This window comes from Peromyscus eremicus, chromosome 1 (genome assembly GCF_949786415.1).
Source record: "Peromyscus eremicus chromosome 1, PerEre_H2_v1, whole genome shotgun sequence".
Taxonomy (NCBI): Eukaryota; Metazoa; Chordata; class Mammalia; order Rodentia; family Cricetidae; genus Peromyscus; species Peromyscus eremicus.
The window spans coordinates 186,959,476-186,984,630 of NC_081416.1; the positions used below are offsets into that span (position 1 = coordinate 186,959,476).

At 40.6% G+C, this 25,155-nt stretch overlaps 1 protein-coding gene and 1 pseudogene across 1 annotated transcript in view; both read right to left on the bottom strand.

The window, feature by feature from the left end:
- The window catches only part of LOC131894167 (zinc finger protein 54-like), a 29,675-nt gene extending 16,714 nt beyond the window's left edge, over positions 1 to 12,961 (bottom strand). The window contains exons 1-2 of the mRNA XM_059244375.1: positions 12,831 to 12,961; positions 11,382 to 11,474 (exon numbers count right to left, since the gene is read on the bottom strand). The gene's annotated coding sequence lies outside the window, so the exon portion shown is untranslated. The remainder of the gene's footprint in view (positions 1 to 11,381; positions 11,475 to 12,830) is intronic.
- A 7,231-nt stretch (positions 12,962 to 20,192) lies between these two features.
- Positions 20,193 to 25,155, bottom strand: part of LOC131894185 (zinc finger protein 54-like) — a 30,083-nt pseudogene continuing 25,120 nt past the window's right edge.

Genomic DNA, 25,155 nt, shown 5'->3' on the forward strand with positions numbered 1-25,155 from the left:
AAGTGGATATTAGATATAAAACAAAGAACAATCAGACTGCAACCCACAGAACCAGGGAGGCTACATAGCAGGGGACACTAGGATGACTGTGGTTTATAATAAGTTTTGGTATTACTCAATCACTGGGCAAGCCTCAGTGAAACATTTCACTATTAGGATAAGAATTTGTACTGTATCAAGCTGAAAATAGGAAAAAAAATAAAAATGAAAAATAAATAAATAAATAAAGAAAGAAAGAAAGAAAGAAAGAAAAGCTTTGTACTGTTTTTACTGCTATTTACATAGTTAAAACTAAAGAGAAAAATTTAAAAAACAAAATAAAACCTTTTTGTGGACAAATTTCTCAATGGTCTTATTAAATAAAAAACATGGAACCAAATATAGGGGTGAAAGCCTTAGATCAGGGAAATAGGGAAAGTCACCAGCCAACCTTACCTCACCAACTCTGTAGCTTCCAAACGTGAGTCACTTTCTTTCTTGTCTACTTACACACATATGCCTTGCTGTTCTGCCATCTGATTTGCTCTCTGTCCAGCTACATCACTTCCTCTTCCTGCACAGCTCTGTCATTTTCTGTCTGTCTGTACAGACCTCCACACCTCCACGGTTAACTAGTTTTGGAATTTAAGGCCTGTGCCACCACACCTGGCTCTGTTTCCAGTGTGGCCTTGAGCACACAGAGATCCTGCCTGCCAAGTGACAGGATTAAAGGCACGTGCTAGCATTGCATGACTTTTTTGTTTACTTATAATGGCGTTCCTATTCCTCTGATCTCCAGGCAAGCTTTATTTATTGAAGCACAAATAGAATATCACCACATTTCTGCAGAAATAAAATTCACCCCCTGTGGTGGTATTTTACTTGTACTGAAATGTGATTTTAATTGTATGTTAATAAATAAAGTTGCCTGGGGGTCAGAGTTATAGAGCCATAGCAAGTGCATGGCGGTGGTGGCGCACGCCTTTAAGGACCTGGAGGGCGGTACATACAGGCAATGACAAGGCAGTCACGTGTTTAGTTTACAACCAATGAGAAGGCAGAACATCTAGAGTATTTAAAGACGTACACACAGGAAGTAGGCTCTTTTTCGGAGAGCTCTCTTGGCTGAAGCAGGATAGCTGAAGCAGGAAGGGTAAGGCTCTTAGTTCTGACCTCTTGGCTTTCTTCTCTGAATCGGCTCTGTGTTTCTTATTTAATAAGACGGTTGGTTACATCTACATTTGGCGCCCAACGTGATAAGAATCCATTAAAACCGCTTAACTTGGCTTGGCGGCAGGTCCGGGTTCCCGCCAGGGCGGCCGGCTCCCTAGCCCGGGCCCAGGTCGGCTTGGCCTCAGGCCGGACTAACCTTGAGCTACTTGCCTAAAGCCAGTGCTACAAACAACTCAGGCCTGCCCTGCCGAACAGGGCCCCTGCCTGTAAAACCAACGCACGTGGTTGGAGCTTAAGGTAGCCAGAGCCAAGGCTTGACTAGGCTCAAGCGGGAACACGTGACTGGATTCAAGCTCTTAGGCAGAACTTGTGCCTACGCTTGCTTGCTCTCTCTCTTTCTCTCTCTCTCTCTCTCTCTCTCTCTGGACTCACACCTCGGACACTAGGTGGCTGTTTGAAATTCCCTCGGATTGGTACTGTTCTACAAGGACTTGGTAAGTCACTTAACATATCAGATATTTTAAAGAAAACTATTTAAAAGAAAAAAATTTTTTTCCACATTAAAAAAAAAATGGGTTTTCTGTGTACATTGGAAGAAAATTTGTTTGCAATTTTAGACAGTCTGACAATGGAACAGCTATATGAGAAGATTACTGTTGATCGAATTATGCATTTTATTACTATGTTTATCCTCATTTTACTATTTAAAAAGATAGTCAATTTAAGTGCCAGGATGACAGCTTTAGAAAAACCTATTAAACCTGTAAAAACTCAGACAGAAGAAACTAACAGTGAAGCTGCTTCAAGATTGGATCATAGGGTTACAGAAAGAAAGCCTATTTTCACACAGTCACCCTTAGTTTGTCCAGTAACCGTACATCAGTCGCCTGATCAAATGACTACACAAAATATTTGGGCTCCAATTGAAATGATAGATTTACGAAGGTTTAAGGAGGCAATAGTATCTTATGGTATGCATTCCCCATATATAAAGCAAATGTTAAACTCTTGGTCAACATATAATAGGATTGTACCACAGGACTGGCAGGAGCTGGCACAAGCTGTTCTTGAACCCAGTCAAAGGCTTCAGTGGCTAACTTGGTTCAAGGACGAAGCTAAAAACATAGAAAAGCAGTGGAGGGATAAAGGAATACAAGTCCGCCAGGATCAGCTTATTGGAGAAGGTCAATATGCTTCAGCACAAACACAATGTTTATATGATGTCCAAACCCTAATTTTATGTTGAACAGCAGCCTTGAATGCATGGGACAGAGTTGAGGAACCAGGAAAAAAAACTGAGTCATTTACAAAGGTTGTACAAGGCCCAAAAGAATCTTTCACAGATTTTTTTACAAAGACTGGCTTCAGCAGTAAAGAGAATGGTCCCGGATTCAGAAGCTAGTAAGATAATAATTGAATCTTTGGCCTTTGAGAATGCGAATGCAGCATGCAAAACAATAATCAGGCCGTTAAAGGCAAGATCTGCACCTTTGGAAGATTGGATTAGAGATACGGTTAATGTTGAAGCTCATGAGCATGATGATACGTGGGTAGGAGAAGCAATTTCAAAAGGTTTGAGGAATGTTAGATGTTTTGGATGTGGAAAGCAAGGACATTTGAAGAGGGATTGTAAACAGGTCATTTCTAGAAACAATGTTTCTTCAAGGAACAATGGCAACAGAAAGCCCCTTCCTTCTGGAGTATGCAGAAGGTGTGGTAAGGGAAAACACTGGACCAACGAATGTAGATCAACAAGAGACAGACAGGGTAATCCTTTGCCTCAGTCTTCGGGAAACTCCCAGAGGGGCCTCATGCAGGCCCCAATAGCAAATCCAGTTCAAACCTTTCCTGCAGTCGTAGAGGAAACCCCTACCCAGAGCAATTAAATAACCAAATGCCTATTGGAATAAGTCATGCTGGTCAGGATGATGAAACAGACAGAATAGAAAATTCAGGAGCAAATATAAAGAAAATTTTTTGGCAAACTTTTATTAATGAACAAAGACCAAAATTATCGATAAAAATAAATGGTGTTTTGTTGTCTGGTCTGGTAGACACAGGTGCGGACATTACCATAATTGCACCAGAATTTTGGCATCCAACTTGGCCTCTTCAGGAGGTAAATGTTCAACTGTTAGGAATTGAGACATTATCTCAGGTGAAACAGAGTGCAAGATGGCTCGAGTGTATAGGTCCAGAAGGACAGAGAGGAAAATTGAAACCATATGTAGCTAACATAGCTATGAACTTGTGGGGTCGAGACTTGTTACAACAATGGAATACTCAGATTAACATCCCTCCAATCTCAGAAACAAATCATAAATTAGCACATGTTTCTGAGAGAAATATTAGAAGGCATTATTCTGAGTGGTCACCAGCCATCCATATTATACAAGAACAGGGCACAACAACTGATGATCTTCCAAAGACACCAACAGCTCTACCTTTAAAATGGTTAACAGACAAGCCTGTATGGGTCCAGCAATGGCCTTTAACAACAGAGAAACTCCAGGCTTTAGAAGAGCTGGTAGAAGAACAGTTAAATGCTCAGCATATTGAGGAATCAACCAGCCCTTGGAATTCTCCTGTATTTGTTATTAAAAAGAAATCTGGTAAATGGAGAATGGTAACAGACCTTAGAGCAATTAACAAAGTAATTCAGCCAATGGGCTCTCTACAATCTGGAATTCCTCTGCCTACTCTGTTACCAAAAGGATGGCCTCTCATAGTTATTGATTTAAAAGACTGTTTCTTTTCAATACCGTTACAAGAAAAAGACAGAGAAAGATTTGCTTTCACAGTGCCTACTTATAATAATTCTCAACCGGTTAAAAGATTTCAATGGAGGGTCCTCCCACAGGGAATGTTGAATAGCCCAACTCTGTGCCAATATTTTGTACAACAGCCACTGGAAGTGATACGTAAAAAATTTCCTAAATCTATAATTTATCATTATATGGATGATATTTTACTAGCTGACTCAAATGCAGATACTTTAGAAAGAATATTTGAAGACGTAAAGAAAATTTTGCCTTGCTGGGGATTACAAATTGCTCCTGAAAAGATACAAAGAGGAGATTCTATTAATTATTTAGGATATAAAATAGAGCTACAAAAAATTAGACCCCAAAAGGTGCAAATTAGGAGAGATAGACTACAGACTCTTAATGACTTTCAAAGATTATTTGGAAATATTTCTCATCTACGAACTATTGTTGGGGTAAAAAATGATGAACTGCATAATTTGTTCAAAACCTTAGAAGGTGACAAGGACCTAAATAGTCCAAGAGAGTTATCACCTGAAGCTGAGAAAGAATTGGCCTTGGTAGAAAAGAAAGTACATGAAGGGCATATCGATCGTATTGATCCAAAGCTGGATTGCATTTTGGTTATTTTACCTTCTAGGCATTCTCCTACAGGAATATTAATGCAGAGGGAAGATATTATATTAGAGTGGATATTTTTACCAAATAAACCAAACAAAAAATTAAAAACTTATGTGGAAAAAATCTCTGACTTGATTTGGAAAGGAAAATTGAGACTTCGTCAATTAGCAGGAATAGACCCAGCAGAAATTGTCGTACCTTTAACTAAGGAGGACATTGAAAAATTATGGACAGAAAGTGAACCTTGGCAAAGAGCTTGCAGTAATTTTTTGGGAGAAATTAACAGCAAATATCCCAAAAGCGATAGAATTGATCTTATAAAGAGAGCTGATTGGATCTTGCCTCGAATTGTACGGGTAAAGCCCATATCTGGAGTTCGTACATTTTATACAGATGCCAACAAACAAGGAAAGGCAGGTTACAAATCAGAAAATTTAAGTAAAGTGGTTCAAAGTCCTTATAATTCAGTTCAAAAATCAGAATTATATGCTATTCTGTTGGTATTAATGGATTTTTCAGAACCTCTCAACATAGTAACTGACTCTCAGTATGCTGAAAGAGTAGTATTACATATTGAGACTGCAGAATTTATCCCTGATGCTTCAGAATTAACTTCATTATTTATTCAATTACAAGATACAATCAGGAAAAGGAGTCATCCTTTATATATAACTCACATTCGATCCCATACTGGTCTGCCAGGCCCTCTAGCACAAGGCAATGATGAGATTGATAAGTTATTAATAGGAAATGTGCTGGAGGCCTCAGAATGTCATAAAAAACATCATGTCAATAGTAAAGGTTTAAAAAAGGATTTTTCCATAACCTGGCAACAAGCCAAAGAAATAGTAAAGAAATGTCCTACTTGTTCCTTCTACAATCAAACGCCATTACCAGTAGGATGTAACCCAAAGGGTACTCAAAGGAATGAAATCTGGCAGATGGACGTGTTTCACTTTGCAGAATTTGGAAAACTGAAATATGTACACCACACTATCGATACTTATTCAGGATTTCAGTGGGCAACTGCTTTGAGTTCTGAAAAAGCTGATTCTGTAATCACTCATTTGCTAGAAGTTATGGCCATCATGGGTATACCTGCACAAATCAAAACTGACAATGCTCCATCATATGTCTCTGTTAAAATGAAACAGTTTTTTGCTTATTACAATATAAAGCATATTACAGGCATACCATATAATCCTACAGGTCAAGCAGTTATAGAAAGATCAAACAGAACTCTAAAGGATATGCTAAATAAACAGAAAGGGGCAACAAAAACCCCCAGAAATAGACTGCATAATGCTCTATTAACTTTGAATTTTCTTAATGCCAATGAGAAGGGAACAACAGCTGCAGAAAGACATTGGATAATAGAAAAAACTACAGAATTAAATCAGCCTATATATTTTAAGGATGTGCTGACCTCAGAATGGAAACCAGGGTATGTGTTACATTGGGGACGAGGTTTTGCTTTTGTTTCTACAGGAGAAGATAAGTTGTGGGTACCATCAAAATTGATAAAGGTTCGATTTGAACAAGAGAAACCTCTTAATTAGAGGAGGTGATAGCTCATCAACCAACATGGACATCCAATTTAAACTAACTTATACCAGTAACACATGTCTTTTCATTTAATCAGATAATAACTTGCCAAAAAGGAACATCCCCAAAATTAGTCTTGGGGAAAGGTTTTTGTTTTTGTCTTTTAGGAGAATGAAGGTTAAGGAATCTGAAGAACACTGGACAAATAAGACAACTGAAGAAAAGGGACAAATCATCTATCCCAGGAAGCAGAGTGAAATGGCGTATGGGTATATATTATCTAAAAAATTGTATGTCTTCCTAAATGTTTGTTTCTGCTTTTCTCTAAAGATTTAACACTATTGGTCTTCTAATAGTCCCAGTCCAATTAAAATTTAAAGCTGACTTTGGAGTTGGAGAATGGCTCTCTCCTTCTTTAAACTCAAGCATGTTGTTAAAAGGAAAATGCAAACTCCCTGTATCATGCCAGAATAAAAGAGCCATCTTCTGCTATGAGACAGGAGAAAAGCCAAATTAATTAAGGGACTATTCTATCACTAATCTCAACTCTTTGATTCTATTCTGATTCTTTAAACTTTTCTTAAAGTATAAATTTTATATCAAAACTTACAAGATTAATATATATAGATATATAGATATATATATATACATTTTAAACTTCGCTAAGATATGAATGGTCATATAGAGTACTGATTAATTCTAAAAAAAAAAGGCTTCAATTAGCTGCATATATATGTCTTTGTGTTTGAGTCTCTTATCAGTTTTCTGCAGGAATTCACGGCCAGGCCTAACATCAACTGAAGTCTCCAGGAAGAAGTTGGGGCCCCACAACAACAACAATTCCACGTGGACAATAATAACATCACTAAGCTGACAAACATCATCTACAGATCAGCTTTGAACTACAAGGTGCTCAGAGCAATTTTGAGATGACTAGCTGAGATGATCCAGTCTCAAAGACTACTTGAATAAGGACTTGAGATAAACCCTGAACTTTGGCATTATACACAGAATGGATAATGAAGGATATAGTTACCTTTCCTAGAATTTGACAATTAACCTAAAATTTTTCTTTCAGGATAAAGATAACTTCGCCCATACCCAGCAGGAAGCAATTTTAAGAATACGACGCCCACATTCCCAAAGAGGTGGTGTGGGGTGGGTGGTTTTTTGGTCTTTTTAATGGGTTTTGGGTCTGGGATAATTTTCATTGTTTAGGGGGGTTGGTTACAAGTTGTTGTCAAGGGTTAGGAAAAAGACTAAGCAGATTAGATTTAAGGTTCTTATTTAAAAAAAAAAGAGAGAAAGAAAGAAGAAGAAAAAGACAATTACTAGTTTTAAATACTTTACATTGGATTGGATTGTTTTATATTGTATACAAATTATATATATTGAAATTGATATTGTTAGAAAATGCTATATGTATATTTCTAATTGTACTTATATTGTTCATTTAACAATGCAATTTTCTGATCCTTGAATATTATTATTACCATTAGGATATAAAGAAATGATAGTTAGTAGTTAGACATTACAATAGAACTTGTAGTCATATTAGATATGTTTTAAAAATTGAGCAGATATATTTTAGATAGGTCATCTTCAAACCCTTCAGAGATCTACAGAATATGGCATTTAAAATGTTTTAATAACTTAGAAAATTTTTCTTTTTTGTTATGACTATGAGACATGTCGGCTCCTGGCAGTACCAATCTACTTCAGAGAAAATATGGGCTTTGAAGAAACTGCGTATGGAGTTAGCTTTCATTGTGGCAAAAGTTAGCCACTGGACAACAAAGTATCCTCGAATCAACTGATGACAAAATGGACAGACAGGACATGAAACAAAGGACTACTGATTCTTGCCTAAACAAGCGTGGTTATGGCTTTATCAAAAGGCATCTTCTGAGGCCAGGACAATATGGCACCATCCCTGACGTGGCCTTCACAACTCGGAAAAGGTACAGTGCCCTTTTCTTCGAAGGCAGCTGAACAGGCAGTGGGCCGATGGCTTCTGATGTGCTATGGAACAGCAGCTGAAACAGTTATTCTTGAAGAGTAACTAAGCTCACGCCTCTCAATAGTAGACTGGCATTTGATAGAGAGATGTGGAGAAGAACGGGATGCTGAGATGAAGCCATATGTACACAGCCAAGAAGAATGGAGAGCTGAACTAAAAAAAACCATCAACATTTTCCAGAATTTAAAATCCTGAATCATGACATGACATTAGTGGAATTCAGGTGTTTCTGGTGCATGGACTGCTCTCACCCAATGTGAGGTTGAACTGTTGACCTTGTGTACATCCTACTTCACAAATGAGTCTGTCAGATATGCTAAGCCTATATAGGCTGAAGATGATGCCCCAGCATTGCAGAGAAACCTCAGGTGACTGTCCAGGCAGTTGGCTGTTTCTGTCAACTCACAAATTTTTTGGAAGTTGCTTGCATGCACTTTCTGTTTTTATTTTGTTAGCTAATATTATTTCCTTCTTGGGTCTCTGAGGGAGTTGAAGATTAGTTAGTTATAGTTGAAGGTTAGTTAGTTGAAGATTATTTAGGATAGAAAGTGAATTAGATACATTTTGGACTTAACAAAATAGGATAATGAAATTATCATCTCTGAATTTGTCAAATACAAATGAACTAGACATTGTTTAGACATTTATTATTTGTATATATTGTATATAGTTATTGTACTTTTGTATATAGTTTTTCTTTTGTTAGTTATAACCTTTTTCTTTTTTTTCTTTTTATTAAAATAGAAAAGGGGAAATGTGGTGGTATTTTACTTGTACTGAAATGTGATTTTAATTGTATGTTAATAAATAAAGTTGCCTGGGGGTCAGAGTTATAGAGCCATAGCAAGTGCGTGGCGGTGGTGGCGCATGCCTTTAAGGACCTGGAGGGCGGTACATACAGGCAATGACAAGGCAGTCACGTGTTTAGTTTACAACCAATGAGAAGGCAGAACATCTAGAGTATTTAAAGACGTACACACAGGAAGTAGGCTCTTTTTCGGAGAGCTCTCTTGGCTGAAGCAGGATAGCTGAAGCAGGAAAGGTAAGGCTCTTAGTTCTGACCTCTTGGCTTTCTTCTCTGAATCGGCTCTGTGTTTCTTATTTAATAAGACGGTTGGTTACATCTACAACCCCCCCCCCCCCCATTTTTCGAGACAGGATTTCTCTGTGTAACAATCCTAGCTATCCTGAAACCCTCTTTGTAGACTAGGCTGGCCTTGAACTCACAGAGATCCAGCTGCTTCTGCCTCTTGAGTGCTGGGATCAAGGGCATGCGCCACTACACCTGGCTTAAAAATTTATTTTTCTAATGGAGAATACGCAAAAACCAACCAAACAAAAAAACCTAAACAAGCAAAATAAAGACCTCTAAAGTGAACTATTTAATTTGTTGAAGGAACTGAATAAAACACTGAAAGATGGAAAGAATTTCTATGCACATCAAATGGGACATAGTACTGTGAAAATTACCATACCAATGAAAGAGACTGGTATGATTAATTCAAACTTCATGACAATGGAACTCCTCATGATATACTTCATACAGACAGACAGTACAGAGAATCCTACAACTTTCCAGGGAAGCACAGAGATCCTGAGAGCACAGAGCAGCCCACAGGACAGAGCTTTTCCTGTCCTAGCTTTGATTCTAGATGAGACTGCAGAGCCAAACACCAAGAGCACCTTGGGCATGGAAGAAGAATAGACACACAGCCCAACACAATACAGCAGCAGACAGAGAACCAGAACAACAGCAACGACCATGCCAATGTCATCAAAATACTACACACGTGTTACACAATAGGCAGCCTCGTCAACCAACGGTGTTGGGAAAAGTATCTACCCACACAGAAAATATGAACCTGGGTCCCATTCTCCGCCACTGTACAATGAATCACAGACCTTCACGGATGATCTGGAACAGTGAAACTTGCAGAGTAATAGAAAGTAGAAATACGCCATATGTGGATGTTGGGAATTTGTCCCTGAACAGAACTACACATCACCAGGACACAAAAGCACAATCCGACAAACAGGACTGTATGCAATATGGATGCATATCACATAGAGTTTCCAAATACAAGAATCAATTAATGAGACACAGGGAGAAAATAGACAGTGATGCAGGGAAGCTTCGGCATCCACTATCCAGTGATGCCTAGTAGGTATCCAGAAAATCAATCACACAACAGTAGGAGATTCCCAGGCAGAGTTCTTTAACTTCAAGAAATACTCTCCAGCATACTCATGAACTAGAAATAGCAAAATTAAAAAATTAGTATGTCAATATTTTAAAAACTCTCTTCTCTAAGAATCTGGCAAGATGGCTCAGAGGTTAAGAGCACTGGCTGCTCTTCCAGAGGTCCTGAGTTCAATTCCCAGCAACCACATGGTGGCTCACAACCATCTGTAATGAGATCTGGTGCCCTCTTCTGGTATTCTGCATGTATGCAGGCAGAACACTGTATACATAATAAATAAATACATCTTAAAAAAAAAAAAAAAAAAGAACCTGGAACACAGATACCAACAGCAGGTAGAAAACAAAATACATTAAAAGACAAGTGAATAATGACTCATTGCTAGCATCTGCTCATTCAAACATGGAAGGACAATGTAGAAACGGTCTGTGTACTATAAAGAGAAAATGATCCTAAAATGCACAAACTTATGAGAAACCACAGACTTTAAAAATTATGAGAGAAGGATCAAACCTAAGGTGATTTCAAAATATATTAAAATTATAGTGATGCAAACTGTTGAGTACCGTCATGAAGACTGACAGCAGGGGACAGCAATGGGAAGACAGTTAGATGGAGTTTAATACACCAGAGAGATACTAAGCAATTCTTGTCAAATCCCTGCTGACATTATATTAGAAACAGGAGTAATTAACCCTTCAAAATACAGAACCGAAGAAAATGCAAAAAAGCTTCAAAACTTTGAATGAGGAAAAACCTAAAGACACTGAGTGTCCTAATCAAGCACTACATTAAAATTATAGAAATAAAAACCCTTTAATATTCACATGAAGACACAACCAGCAATGTGAATGGAAGAGGAACAGCATCACTCACAATGCAAAGTCAAATAAAATTATAATCATTCCTAGTACTAATTCTTACATAGAGAAGCTTCTAAAATCTACAATGGGAATATCCTGAGATCTTCCTCAGTAGAAGTCTACAGAATCATGTCTGGTGACACAGAATGTAGCAAACCGATTATATGTCCTACTTCCTTGTCACTTGAACCCCTGGCCAATCCCTTCACCATACCTGGATCCTTTGCTACTGTTTCCTCTCTCTCTACCTTCCAGGGCTCTTTGTTCTCCTCCACAGGTGAGCAGGTCTGGCTGAGCAGAGTGAGACCTGCACATGAGAAAGACATTCTTCAGTAAGCACCAGGATTTCGCACACAGTACTATGCTCAGCAGAAATAGAGAAAGTGAAATAGAGGGTTCTACAAATGATTCCCCATACAGGGTTAGCACACTGAAAATATTTAGGGAGCATTTTGAATTTCTGTAACTTGAATCCTACTTCTAACCATAGCTCAATCAAAACTCAAAGGCAGAAATGGAGCTGTATTATTGGAGTGACATTATACACTACCAAGTGTCTGATTTTATCATGGAAGAAGCTTTACACCTCTCGAAAGGACAAACATGAAAAACAGATGAAATTTCATGAAACTGTGTCTTTTCCTCTGAGGATTTCACTTTACTCTGTGAGGTGTGAGATTCAAACACACAGCTCACACACATGCTGAGTAATTTTCCTAGGAACGCTGAGGAGGAGCAAGGGAGACTGCAAGAAAACTATTCTCACCCACAGAAACCAGACTGCTGCAATTCTGCAATATTCAAATATCAGTACAAAACCCTATGAGCAGGTCTAGGCATTTCCCCTTCTTCCTGATAGAAGTCCACAATTTCATCACTGCATGTAAACAATCCTGAAGTAAAAGGTAACAGGTTGGCCATTTGTCAACACTCAGAGTGCTTTTCTTGTACCAGAAAAGATGCTTTCTAAATTTGTCCTAATATATATTCTGTTTTCTAACTGTGAAAAAACAGCGTGGACTGATATCCTCACACTCAGCATGCCTATTATACATTGCTGGACTCTTGAGGTGTGCCTTAAAACGTCTGCATAAGAACACACATTTGCTATATTTACATCGGAGTGTATGCATTTCAAACGGAAAATTAGTGAGTAAAAAGTTTAGTTATGAACGGTAAGGTTTACAGCCATAACCGTGTAGCTTGGTTTATATATATATATATACACACACACACACACACGTTTCTAACTGAATCAAAATCTGCAGTTATTTCTTACAGGGCTGATAGTTAAGCTCTCTGGGACCATCACGTCTCCAAGTCAAATGCCACTCTCTTTAAAAGGGAAGAGGTTGGTCAGGGGGTTAGAAAGTGTTTGAATAAATGCCAACTGTTTTTTTTTGTTTTTGTTTTTTTTTTTTTTTTTGCACAACAGCAAAAAGAACCACGTTTGCAAACATCAAAGCATACATTCAATTAGTCTATGTGATAGATTCTATGAGAATATTTTGGAAACCGCAGATAAATGATAAAATCCGCTTTTGCCCCATTTCATGCGATCTCAAAACTTATCTTCAAGGGTAATACCCCTGCAACAGAATTGTGCAAGCGGTATCCTTATGAGCATCAGAAAAGCTGATCACATCCCTGGTACGGTTCCTACCTGTTTCCCTCAGCTCTTCTGACCTGGGAGGTTCCAGGGCCGCGGCGACTGCGGCTCCGGGGAGTTTGCGCGTCCCCGTGAGATTCCGGCGGGTGTCCGCCACCACTAGCGGCACACAACGCTACCCACGAAGTCCCTTTGAGAATGGAGGGTTTTCCGGCCCCTCCCGCCTGCGGTTCTTGGAGCCGCCTCTGGACCCGCCCATCAGAGACAGTTTCCGGTTACGTAGGCCCTCTGGCCCGGCCCACCCGTTCACGCTCTCGGTCAAATTGAGTTTGCCAGGCTTTCACAGCCTGCTTTCTTTCCCCCAAAACTCCTGTGATCTAGACCAATGTCCCTCCTCCTTGGAGACCCGCCCCTCCCACTCGGTCTCAGGCTGCCTTCCACACAGCTCCAGCTGTCAGGCTGCCCTGGACCCGCTCTGCACAGCCTCCCCACATGCTCGCTGCCAGCCTAGACCAGAACTGCATCTAGGAGGACGCTGCACCCGGTATCTGACCCCCACAGTGAGTCTGAGCCCTTCAGATAAAACACAGGCAGCTTAGCTTCTACTTGACTACCAGCCTCCTGGGCTACAACATACACCAAACGATAAAACGCTAAATTCAGATGCCAGCGTCCCATGGTAACATGACAAGCCAAAACAAAATACTGCAATTGTGACATGAGGAGAGACCTTTCAGGAACTTGGATTTTGAAAAGAATTAGATGTCTCAAGAAGTCAGTGGTTAGCCCATTGCTAAGAGCCAAGGACAGAATTCATCCTGCACTGTACTACTCACCACTAGATGGTGGTCTTGTCATTTTACTAACTCAGAAACAAGTTGGTCTTCTGTGACTCAGAAGACTTTAGATGATTTGAGATGAAACACAGAAAAATTATTTGGAAAAAAAAATGCAATGGTGAATGCAGAGACTCATGCTGTCCTAGATGCAGAAAAGCAGTAAGGTATGTGGTCCCAGTTGTGAAAGCATCAGTTACACCTTCCCATCTATGGCTCCTGGAACACTGAAGAAGAGGAGGAGGAAAGGGAATAAGAATGGAAAGAGGAGGAAGGACTAAGACATGCCATGCTCTAGACTCCACACAGCTGTTGTAATCAGTAACCAACAGCAGCTGTACTGACCTGCATGGACCTCACACTAGACCACAATCAGTCTAGGAAAGGGAAAGGCTCACAGGGCACACACTTTACCTCTCAAATGTTGGCAATGGGTGGATTGTAGGAGAAGAATCACTGCCTTTAGCTGCAGTCCTCTGCAGAGCCCACCAGGCTCCAACACATAGCTCCAAACCCACAGTCTCACATGTGGCTCTGGTTAATCTCAGTGGGTCCCAAGCAAACTGAATGGAGATGAACACAACAGAGATTTGTTGAAATTATGGATGAGGATCATAGAGGTAGGATAACAAATGCCTTTAAGGTCCAGCCTTAAAGATTTTCTCTCAGAGTCCAAAGGAGGCTCTACAGCCAGCAAAGGAAACTAGGGTTTGAGGGATGGGGAATGAATCTGCTCACACCATGTTCTTTCTATCCATGTCTCTTTATTGTTCTGCCTCTGATATCTTTGCTGTTCTTTGTTCCACCCCCAGTCTCCATAGTTACTATTTTTTCTTTTTTTATTATTAAGAAATTGTCTATTCATTTTACATACCAACCACAGATGCCCCTCTACTTCCTCCTCCCACCGACCCCTAGCCTTTTTCCCCATTCCATGCCTCCCCCATTCCCACCTCCTTGAACACAAGGCCTCCCATGGGGAGTCAGCAGAGCCTGATACAGTCAGTTGAGGCAGGTCCAAACCCCTTCCCCTGCACCAAGGCTGTGTAAGGTGTTCCACCATAGGCACCGGGCTCCAAAAAGCCTGCTCATGTACCAGGGATAGATCCTGATCCCTCTGCCAGGGGGTCCCTTAAGCAGGTCAGGCAAAACAACTGTCTTGCCTATGCAGAGGGCCTAGTCCAGTCCCATGGAAGCTCCACAGCTATTGGTCCACAGTTCATGAGTTCCCACTAGTTTAGTTTGGTTGTCTCTGTATGTTTCCCCATTATGATCTTGATGCCCCTTGCTCATAGAATCCCTCTTCTTTCTCTTCATTTGGATTCCTGGAGATGTTCAGGTCTTCCTGATGTAGAACCACTAGGTTCTGGTGGTGCCATATTGCTCTTTGTATTGTTGAATGTATTTTTGTACTTGTGTCTACTCATCTCTTCCTCCAATCGTTGCAAATGGTGTCTGAATCTGAAGGAGCCTCTTTCAGTCCAATTGGCATTCTTGGTTCAATGGGAACTCTTGGTACAATCGGAGCTGGCAGTCTGTGTCTCAGGGAGCAGCTATGATCTCTGAGGATGAGTGGGTTTGGGAGGTGGGGTGGGGCTTGTAGGTAAAAGGGTCTGGTGGGGGATAGTGGTAGTCCAGCTTGCCTGCAGGAGTCCTGCCTGCTGGCCTGCAACTGGGACTGCAATGGGTGGGGGTATGGGAGCACAAGTTGTGCCGCTGGGCCTAAAGCCTAGAGGCTGGGGTGATCAGCTAGGAGAATAAAGACTCACATCTTGGTCCAGTTGGCGCTGTCCAAATTGGTAAACCAATAAGGCTCTTTTTTCTCTATAGAGGTGTTTTGTCTGCATGTATGTCTACGCACCATGTGTGTTTCTGGTGCCCCCAGAGGCCAGAAGAGTATACTGGATGCCCTGGAGTTGAGGTTACAGATTGAGTGCCCATGTGAGGGTGCTGGGAATTCAAAGTGAGTCTTCTGAAAGAGCAGACAGTGCTCTTAACCACTGAGTTATCTCTAAAGCTAAGTGGACCAGTGAGTTTTATTGGGGTGATTTACAAGAGTGTGGGTGAGATGTTACAGAAGCAAGGACTCAATGACAGCAGCATCACTCTGTGAGGATGATGGCTAATGATGATGGAAACCTGGGGATCTCTGCACAACTTGCAGGTAGCTAAAGGTAGATTGGAAGTGTCTTTCAAGTAACTCACTACCTCCTCCAGGCAGCTTGACTTGTCTTGTCTGGTCCAGGTCTGCTTCATGGCTGGTCTGAGCATCTTCTCAACAGGTCAGCTTGTCTGACAGTGTCAGCCATCCTTACCGATTATATATCCTGGAGGCAGGAGGGCACTAGTGAATCTTGCCAGTTTCTGCAACTTCCTGAAACCATTAAGTTGTCTACTTCTAAGCTTTGGAACCTTCTCTGCAAGATGAAATATTCACCTCTGACTAGAGCATCCCATTCCTTTACCTTTCTATTAATATCCAGACTTTTGAGGGGCTTGCTCCAAGATGAAAGGGTTAAATATCAGAGATAGCTGATACACAGTAACCACTCCTTTTTGTTTTGTGTTCAAGTAAGACTATACGTAGAAGCCAGGAAGCAGGAAGAGAGGGTGGATAGTAGACTATAGGTGATATGAAATTAGAGAGTGGGTATTCTGGGGGCAGAATGGTTCAAGTATGTAGTGGAGTGGTGTTGCTCAAAACTTAAATGGTCTAACAATTAAAAAAAACCCAGAGCTAGATATTGGGGTGAATGCGGACAGATCAGAGAGACAAAGGAACAAGCCACAGCTACTTCTAACCTCACCAACTCCATGAATCCTCTGACTGTCTCTGAGTCATCAGCCAAAAGGGGTCCAGCCAAAAAGGCCTCCAGCTGAAAACAGACTTAGTTTCTGTCTCCTCATGCCTTATATACCTTTCTCTGCCCAGCCATGTTACTTCCTTCCTAGTGATGGGATTAAAGGCCTGTGTTCCCCAAGTACTGGGGTTGAAGATGTGTGACTCCCTGCCTGGCTGTTTCTCTCCTAGACTGAATCAATCTCATGTATTCCAGGGGGGCTTTGAACTCATAGAGATCCAGACAGATCTCTGCCTCCTGAGTGATAGGACTAAAGGTGTATGCCCCCACTGCCTGGCCTCTATGTTTAATCTAGTAGCTTGTTCTGTTCTCTGATCTTCATGCAAATTTTATTAGGGTACACAATATATCACCACAGCGTGGTGGTAAGAGAGGGCCTGCTGAAAGGTCAACTCAAGAGAGATGTCCATGAAGAAACTACATGGGAAACTATCATTTGGAAACCCAAGTAAATAATATGACAATAGAGGATAGTAGAACACTTGTGGTATAAAATAATGAGCACTGGATAATGTATACTAAATGTTTAACTGGACATGGAATAGGAAGAAAGGAGGAAGAATGGGATGGTCAACCAAGAGGAAGGACGTCTGAAACTTATGAAATCCCACTGTCTTACAAGTTAATAGGAAATACAATTTTTTTTTAAACTTTGAACACATGCTGGGCGGTGGTGGCGCACGCCTTTAATCCCAGCACTCGGGAGGTAGAGCCAGGCGGATCTCTGTGAGTTCGAGGCCAGCCTGGGCTACCAAGTGAGTTCCAGGAAAGGTGCAAAGCTACACAGAAAAACCCTGTCTCGAAAAACCAAAAAAAAAAAAAAAAAAAAACAAAAAAAACCCCAACCCCCCCCCAAAAAAAACAAAACAAAACAAAAACCAAACCAAAAAACAAAACTTTGAACACAGGTGTCCTATGTGGGTAAATAATGCTGCTTCCAGACACCATGGGTATTAAACAGAACTCACTGTACCAGGTACTGGTTATCTGTCTAGGCCTTCCTGGTCAGGGAGGCCCCAGAGGCATTCCAAACAAAACAGGTCATTGCCAGTGCTCTTGCTTGGCCACCATAAGTACAGGGTGTAGCTTGAGTTTTCCTGCCTGGCCCACAGTCAGGACAAATCTCTGTCACCCGCCAGTCCCACAGCCACTCAAACCCAACCAAGCAAACACAGAGACTTATATTGCTTACAAACTGTATGGCCGTGGCAGGCTTCTTGCTAAGTGTTCTTACAGCTTAAATTAATCCATTTCCATTAATCTATGCCTTGCCACATGGCTCGTGGCTTACCAGCATCTTCACATGCTGCTTCTCATCATGGCGGCTGGCAGTGTCTCTCTGACTCAGCCTTCCACTTCCCAGCTTTATTCTCCTCCTTGTCCTGCCTACACTTCCTGCCTAGCCAATGGCCAATCAGTGTTTTATTTATTGACTAATTAGCAACACATTTGCTATACAGAACATCCCACAGCAACAGGGTGTAGCTGAAGACATCAAATACTTTGGTTGTATGATAGAGGGAGAGCATAGAACTAGAACTTACCAGGGACTGTCCTGCCGGCCAGGTTTCACAGGCCTGCAGAGAAAAGATGTCAATGGTCTAACCTATCCCTGGACCCTGCATCCTACAGTACCAACCAACAAGCCAGGATGTGTGCACTGGTGCAACACTGGCATTACTGCTTATGGACACAACCAACCTCTCTCCTGATTGGATTTGAGCTCTGCTCCATAGAGGGGAACTCATGCCTAGTACTGTAACAGGGTCAAAAACATGGCTTGGGAATTAAAAATCCAAAGGCAGAACATATAGATGTTTTGTTAATGATCTTGTTATCTGCCATCTAAATATTCATGTTTATAATTATCAATTTATACTACTCTCAGCCTTGGTGAAAGAAGCATCCTCTTGTAGTTGGTAATGGGTAGTACAGTACTGACAACAGCAGCCATGTAAGATTGGGTAATTGCCATTTCATCATGGCTGAGGGAGAGTCCCAAGAGTCCTTTCCTTCTTAAAGGTCTACTGGCAGTTAATGGGAGCTATACCATTTTTATTTAGTTAGGAGTAAATACTTCCACATACTTTTCTCAGTAGTTCAAAATGAATTCACACATACCTTCAGGGATTTCTGTTTTCTTTTCTATTCCTTCCTTCCTTCCTTCCTTCCTTCCTTCCTTCCTTCCTTCCTTCCTTCCTTCCTTCCTTTCCTCCCTCCCTCCCTCCCTCTCTCCCTCCCTCCCTCCCTCCTCCCCCCCCAAGGTTTTGGTTGGTTTTAGAAGATTTTGGGGAATTCTTTGTGTAGCCCTGGCTATTCTGGAATTTGGTCTGTAGATAAGGCTGGCCTTAAACTCACAGAGTTCAACCTGCCTCTACCTCCAGAGTGCATGGATTGAAGGCATGCACCATACCTGGCAGTATTATGAATTTTTGGATGTTGAACAAGATAAATGTTTTTATTACAGCATTTCCCAGGGGCTGAAGCATTGGCTTACTGGTTAGTAGCACTGGCCTCTCTTCTAGTGTGAAGGCAATACAGACCCCATCTTAGGGAAAAGGCCACCATCTTAGACCACTGGCTGTGCTCAATTCCAGGAAGGACCTCAGGAAAGTGCCATGACAACTCCAACCGATACAGAACAGTATGCTCCTGTGGACATTCTGTCTGTGGTTGATGGCCCTGAAAGCTATATAGATAATCCTGCTGAGCAATCTAGATAATTCTGTTCAGCAGGTTGTGGTTCCCTGCCAAAAGTCTAACCCAGTGGTTTCAAATGTGGTTTCACACCCAAAATCTAGACCAATAGTTTCAAAAAAATCATCTTGCCCCATATTCCTTCTACCCAATCCCAAGTTGCCAATTCCCGGCTTGCAGATTTTCCCTATTAAAAACTCTCTACACCTTGGCTCACCACCGCTGCCACATTTCCTTCCATCTGCCATTTGGTGGCCAAGGTTGAATCTGACAATAAAAGAACCCTTATGTGTTTGCATTGGAAATTGGCTCCTTGGTGGTCTCTGGGGGTTTCACAAAATGGATACAACACTAGAGGACCAGGGTTCATTTCCCAACACACATGTGTGTGCACAATTGTCTGTAGCTACAGCATCAGGGGATGTGATGCTGTCATTTGACATCTATGGTGGTATTTTATTTGTACTGAAATGTGATTTTAATTGTATGTTAATAAATAAAGTTGCCTGGGGGTCAGAGCTATTAGAGCCATAGCAAGAGTGTGGCGGTGGTGGCGCACGCCTTTAATCCAAGCACTTGGTAGACAGAGCTAGGTAGATCTCTGTGTGTAAAAGGATACAGCCAGCATTGGAGACACAGGCCTTTAATCTCAAGCCCAACCATAGAAGACCTGGAAGTCTCTACAGACAGGCAGTGACGAGGCAGTCATGTGTTTGGGTTTACAACCAATGAGAAGGCAAAACAGAAAGACTATATAAAGACAAACACACAGGAAGTAGGTCCCTTTCAGAGAGCTCTCTTGGCTGAAGAGGATCACTGAAGCAGGAAGGGTAAAGCTCTTAGCTCTGACCTCTTGGCTTTCTTCTCTGAATCGGCTCTGTGTTTCTTATTTAATAAGACGGTTGGTTATATCTACAGACATCCACAAGCAACAGGCATACATGTACTGTACAGTAATACAAGCAGGCAAAGCAACCATAACATTAAAAACAATGAAGAGAAAAAAAAGTTTCTTCACACAATTACATTTGCAAAATTTTATTTTAAAATAACTTTGTGGTATTTTCTAAGATTTAAATCTTCCTTAAAGGCTTTCACAAGTTTCTTATCTTTATCTTTCTTTTTTTCTATGTTATTTATTTTTGGGTTTTAGAGACAGGGTTTCTCAGTGTGGCCCTGGCTACCTGGAACTTGCTTGCTCTGTAGACTAGGCTGGCCTCAAACTCAGAACTCAAGAGATCTTCCTGCCTCTGCTTCCTGTGTGGTGGGATTAAAGTTGTATGCCACCACTCCTGGCTATGTATGTTTCTATTATGTATACTGCTGTGATTTGTAAGCATAGAATACTGTATAAATGCTATGTCACATTATTTAAAACAGTATTTTTCTCTTCAGTATGAATTTTCTGATGGTTTCTAAGAGTTGAGCACTTAGTAAAAGGTTTGTCACATTTCTTACATCTGTAAAATCTCTCTCCAGTATGAACTTCCTGATGCTTTCTAAGATTTGAATCCCGAGTAAAGAATTTGTCACATTCCTTACATTTGTAAGGTTTCTCCCCAGTATGAATTTTCTGATGTCTTCTAAGTGTTGAGTACTGGGTAAAGGATTTGTCACATTCCATACATCTGTAAGGTTTCTCCCCACTATGAATTTTCTGATGTCTTCTAAGGGTTGAGTCCTGGGTAAAGGATTTGTCACATACCTCACATTGGTAAGGTTTCTCTCCACTATGGAGTCTGTAATGCCTTCTAAAGTGTGAAAGCTGATGAAAGACCTTGCCACATTCTGAACAACTGCAGTGTTCCTCAGCAGTATGGGTTTTCTGATGTCTCCTAAAACTGGAACAGTGGGCAAAGGATTTGTCACAGTCCTTACATTTGTAAGGTTTCTCTCCAGTATGCCTTTTCTGATGGCTATTAAATGCTGACAACTGAGGAAATGACTTTCCACAATCTTTGCATTTGTAAGGTTTCTCGCCAGTGTGAAGTCTCTGATGTGTTTTCAGACTTGAGCACTGGTTAAAGGATCTGTCACAGACCTCACATTTGTAAGGCTTCTCACCAGTGTGGATCCTGTAATGCCTTTTAAGATGTGATAATTCAATATAGGACTTACCACATTCTTTACATTTGTATAATTTCTCTAAAGAATGAATTTTCTGATGCCTTCTAAATGATGAATAGTGGGTAAAGAATCTGTCACAGTCATTGCATTTGTAAGGCTTCTCTCCAGCATGGAATCTTTGATGTCTTTTAAGATTTGTATAACGGGTGAAGGATTTGTCAGAAATGTTGCACTTGTGGGGCTTCTCTCCAGTATGAATTCTTTGGGGTACACTGAGGCTTAAGGCAGTACTGAAGCATCTTCCACATTTCCCACACCGGTGTGGTGACTTTCCAATTGTTTGTTGCAAAAGACTGTATACAAAGGTGAGATAGTCATCATATTCTCCCTGCCTGTGCTCTTTCTTTGCAGTGTAGAGTCTTTGATTTTGAGTCATGCTGGAACACAAATTTAAAGATTTTTCACAGTCTTTAGATTTGCAAGGTTCATCTCCAGTGTGCATGCTTTCATGTCTATCTGGGACTGATGAGTCAATAGAGGCACCCCTGTGGTTACTGCATCTGTAGTTACTGGCATTTTCTGTAGTTTCACTTGTTCTATAAAGTGCATATTTAGAGAGGTCATGAAGCACTTTGCCAAGCTCATTACACTGACAAGACTCCTTTTCAGTCTTCACATGTTGGTGGACAGGATCGCATATGCAATATTTCTCTGAAAATGAGTAAAAGTCTTATGAATAGGGCTTGTCCCAATATTAAACATTTGATAAATGACTGTCTCTCTAAGTTCTCTCTTAGGTCAACCAGCAACTATGTAGAATACAGCTCCCACAATTTTCACTCAATATAATTGTATGGATTCTCAGAAAAACACAATGAAATCCTACAAGGAAGATGAAATAATTATGGAGTCCGTAATTAGCTTTTATTCAGCAAGAAAGAGTACAGAAGACCCAATTCCAAGATTAAAGGCTTACTTTGAAGAATCAAAGGGTTTATTTTTTTCAGATACCATAGAAAAGTTCTTTTCTATTAAAAAACTTTATCTAGTCTCCTGTTGTTTCCAAGACAGCTAATCAGAGCTTTCATAGTCTATAAAGTCAGAACAAACAAAAGATGGGTTAGGAATTCTACAAGCAAAATGTTCTCACCCACAGAGACCAGGTTGCTGTAATTCTCCAACATCACATCAATGTACAAAGCCCTCTGAGCAGAGTCCAGGCATTCCCACTCCTCCTGGGTGAAGTCTACAGTCACATCCCTGAATGTCAACAGACCCTGCAATTAAAAAAAACAGTTTAACTGGGTTTGGTGGTGCATGCTTTTAATCCCAGCATTCAAGAAGCAGAGGCAGGCAGATCTCTGTGAGTTGGAGGCCAGCCTGGTCTACAAAGTGGATTGCAGGACAGCTAGGGCTGTTACACAGAGAAACCCTGTCCCCAAAAGAAAATAAACAAACAAAAAAGTACAGATGACCAAGTGGTACCAGACAGAGTACTTTTCTAGATATAAGTAGACTTAAGAAAATTAGTGATGTAAATGAGCGCAAACAATTATTCAAAAGGATGATCTTTAACATAGTCACATTCTATAATAGATTTTCTAACTCTGTGAAAACAGGATGAAACAATAGTCTTACAAGCAGTGTATAAGAAACAAGAAATATATTTAAGGTCTGGACATGGTTATCTATCTGTTATGGATGCTGTGTTTATGTCACATAGGATCACAGCAGACATGTCTTAGGGGGAAAATTCATGATGACAAAATGTGTTTTAAATGCTGTACCTGTAGATCATGCTAAAACACTGACACATATCAATCCTGTATGTACTTGGGTCTTACATGACTATTCTAACAGGCTCAGTTGGGATGTTTAAACTCTAGGTACAATGCCACACCATTAAATAGCAAATGGGTAGGTATGGAAGGCAGACATCATGACTGACATTATAGGTAGAGGTTTTGGATTTTTTTCCTCAGTAACAAGGAGCATAACAACACTGCATGCTGCCGAAATTAATATATGAGATAGATAGTTCATGTAATTAATTTTATGAGGCTATTTGGGCCACTACCAAGCAGATAGAAAAATCTGCATCAGCCACATTTGATATAATCTAAAATTTAACTAAAATATAGGCATAAGGCAAATTAGACAAATAACAATGTCAGAAGTTTTCAATAATATTTCACCCCCCAAGAGTTGTAAAAATTTATGGAAGTCCAAAAACATACCAAATAATGTTTAAGTTGCAAGTAAGCATGTATATGTAAGTGTATTAACTGTGGATCCATTCAGAAGTGACAGAGATTTCCTGTGAGTAAATGAATATATTAAAGTGTGTGGGAATTATAGCCACCTTTCAGTGCTTTGCAAATATGAAAGAGCACAGAAGGATGGCTCAGGAGAAATCTGAGCTACTGTGTCTGAATTTGTAGTCCTCAATGTATTCCTTTTTACTACTTATGCTGTATAGTCTAACAGATTTTAGGTTAGTAGTGTTTATGATTCTTCCTTTATTTGTCTGGAAATGGAAAGTGGTGACATATTCTGTCTGAGCCATGAGGCAGGGATAGAAATTCAAACCTGCGGGTCAGAGCCTATTCCCCAAATCTCCACTTTAAAACACTGCAGCTTCAGGGTATAGGAGTCGAGCCATGACTCTCACAGGAACTGACTAGAGGAAGGCAATCATGAGGAATGTTCTTTCTGAATCAAATATGATGGTTTATACACGTCAGTCAATGTCCTCAAGACATTATTCCTGATGCATTCCACATAATGTTATGTAATGAGTCCCAGCCAGAAAGGGCTGCACAGTGGGATCCTGTTTGGGACAGTGAGATGGGCCTGGGCCATGGATGACACACTGACATCTCCTGCTTGGGAAGTTACCACTGAGCATCCTAACCAAGGGAGTGATGTGAGCAGCAATTCTTCTGAGACAAATAGATATCAGGTGTCAACAAACACATGGACGAATCAACAATGCTGTGATAGGAAACACCAAAGAGAAATACAAGTAGACTACAAGCTGATATTATGCTCTAGAACACCAATTTCATGGCACGATCAAGACAGATGTGCCAGCCAGGTTTTACACTTTCTAGTGTGCTTAACCAAGTATTATTTAGTATTAAGAACCAAGATTTTTTGCCTCCTTTGCTAACTATTAAGTGGGCATAGCTTTCTGTTTTTCTTTCTGGATTCTCTATCCAATTCTGTTATCCTCCTGTCTATCTATCCTCCTGTCTCTCTAAATCGCACACTTTTCTAAGATTTGCAGCAACTAGTCCTTGCGTTTCAATATACATTTTTATAAGCATGATTCAAGGGCATGGCACAGATCCCGCAAATGGAGCCTACACAGCACATGAGGCCTCACTCAACAAGATATAAGGATATAGTCCATTCGCTGTAGCAATTGGGCTTCCATTTTATTTTTCCCCTGAGACAGAATTTGGATATCCTGGATCTAGCTCTGTAGAAGAGGCTACCTTTGAGCTCAGAGAGAATTGCCTGCTTCTTCCAAGAAAGTACTGGGATTAAAGGCATGAGGCAATAGCCACCAGGCCCCAACATTTTTGTTGTTGTTGTTGTTAATGTGTCACAGAGGAAATACTTTCCAAATTACAGGTCATAGGTAGATATGGGATGTGTTGTAGATAGTTTTCCTGAATCCCATCCAGTCCCATAGCTGCTTATTCCCAAGTAAACATATGGAGACTTACATTAATTACAAACTGTATGGGCTATTGCTCAGGATTCTTGCTAGCTAGCTCTTATAACTTAACCCATTCCTATTAATCTATGTGTTGCCCTGTGGCCATGGTGTTACTAGTCTGCTGGCATCTTGTTGCTCCTTGGGTGGTGGGCTGGCATCTCTCCCAACTCCACTCTTCTTCCCTCTCTATC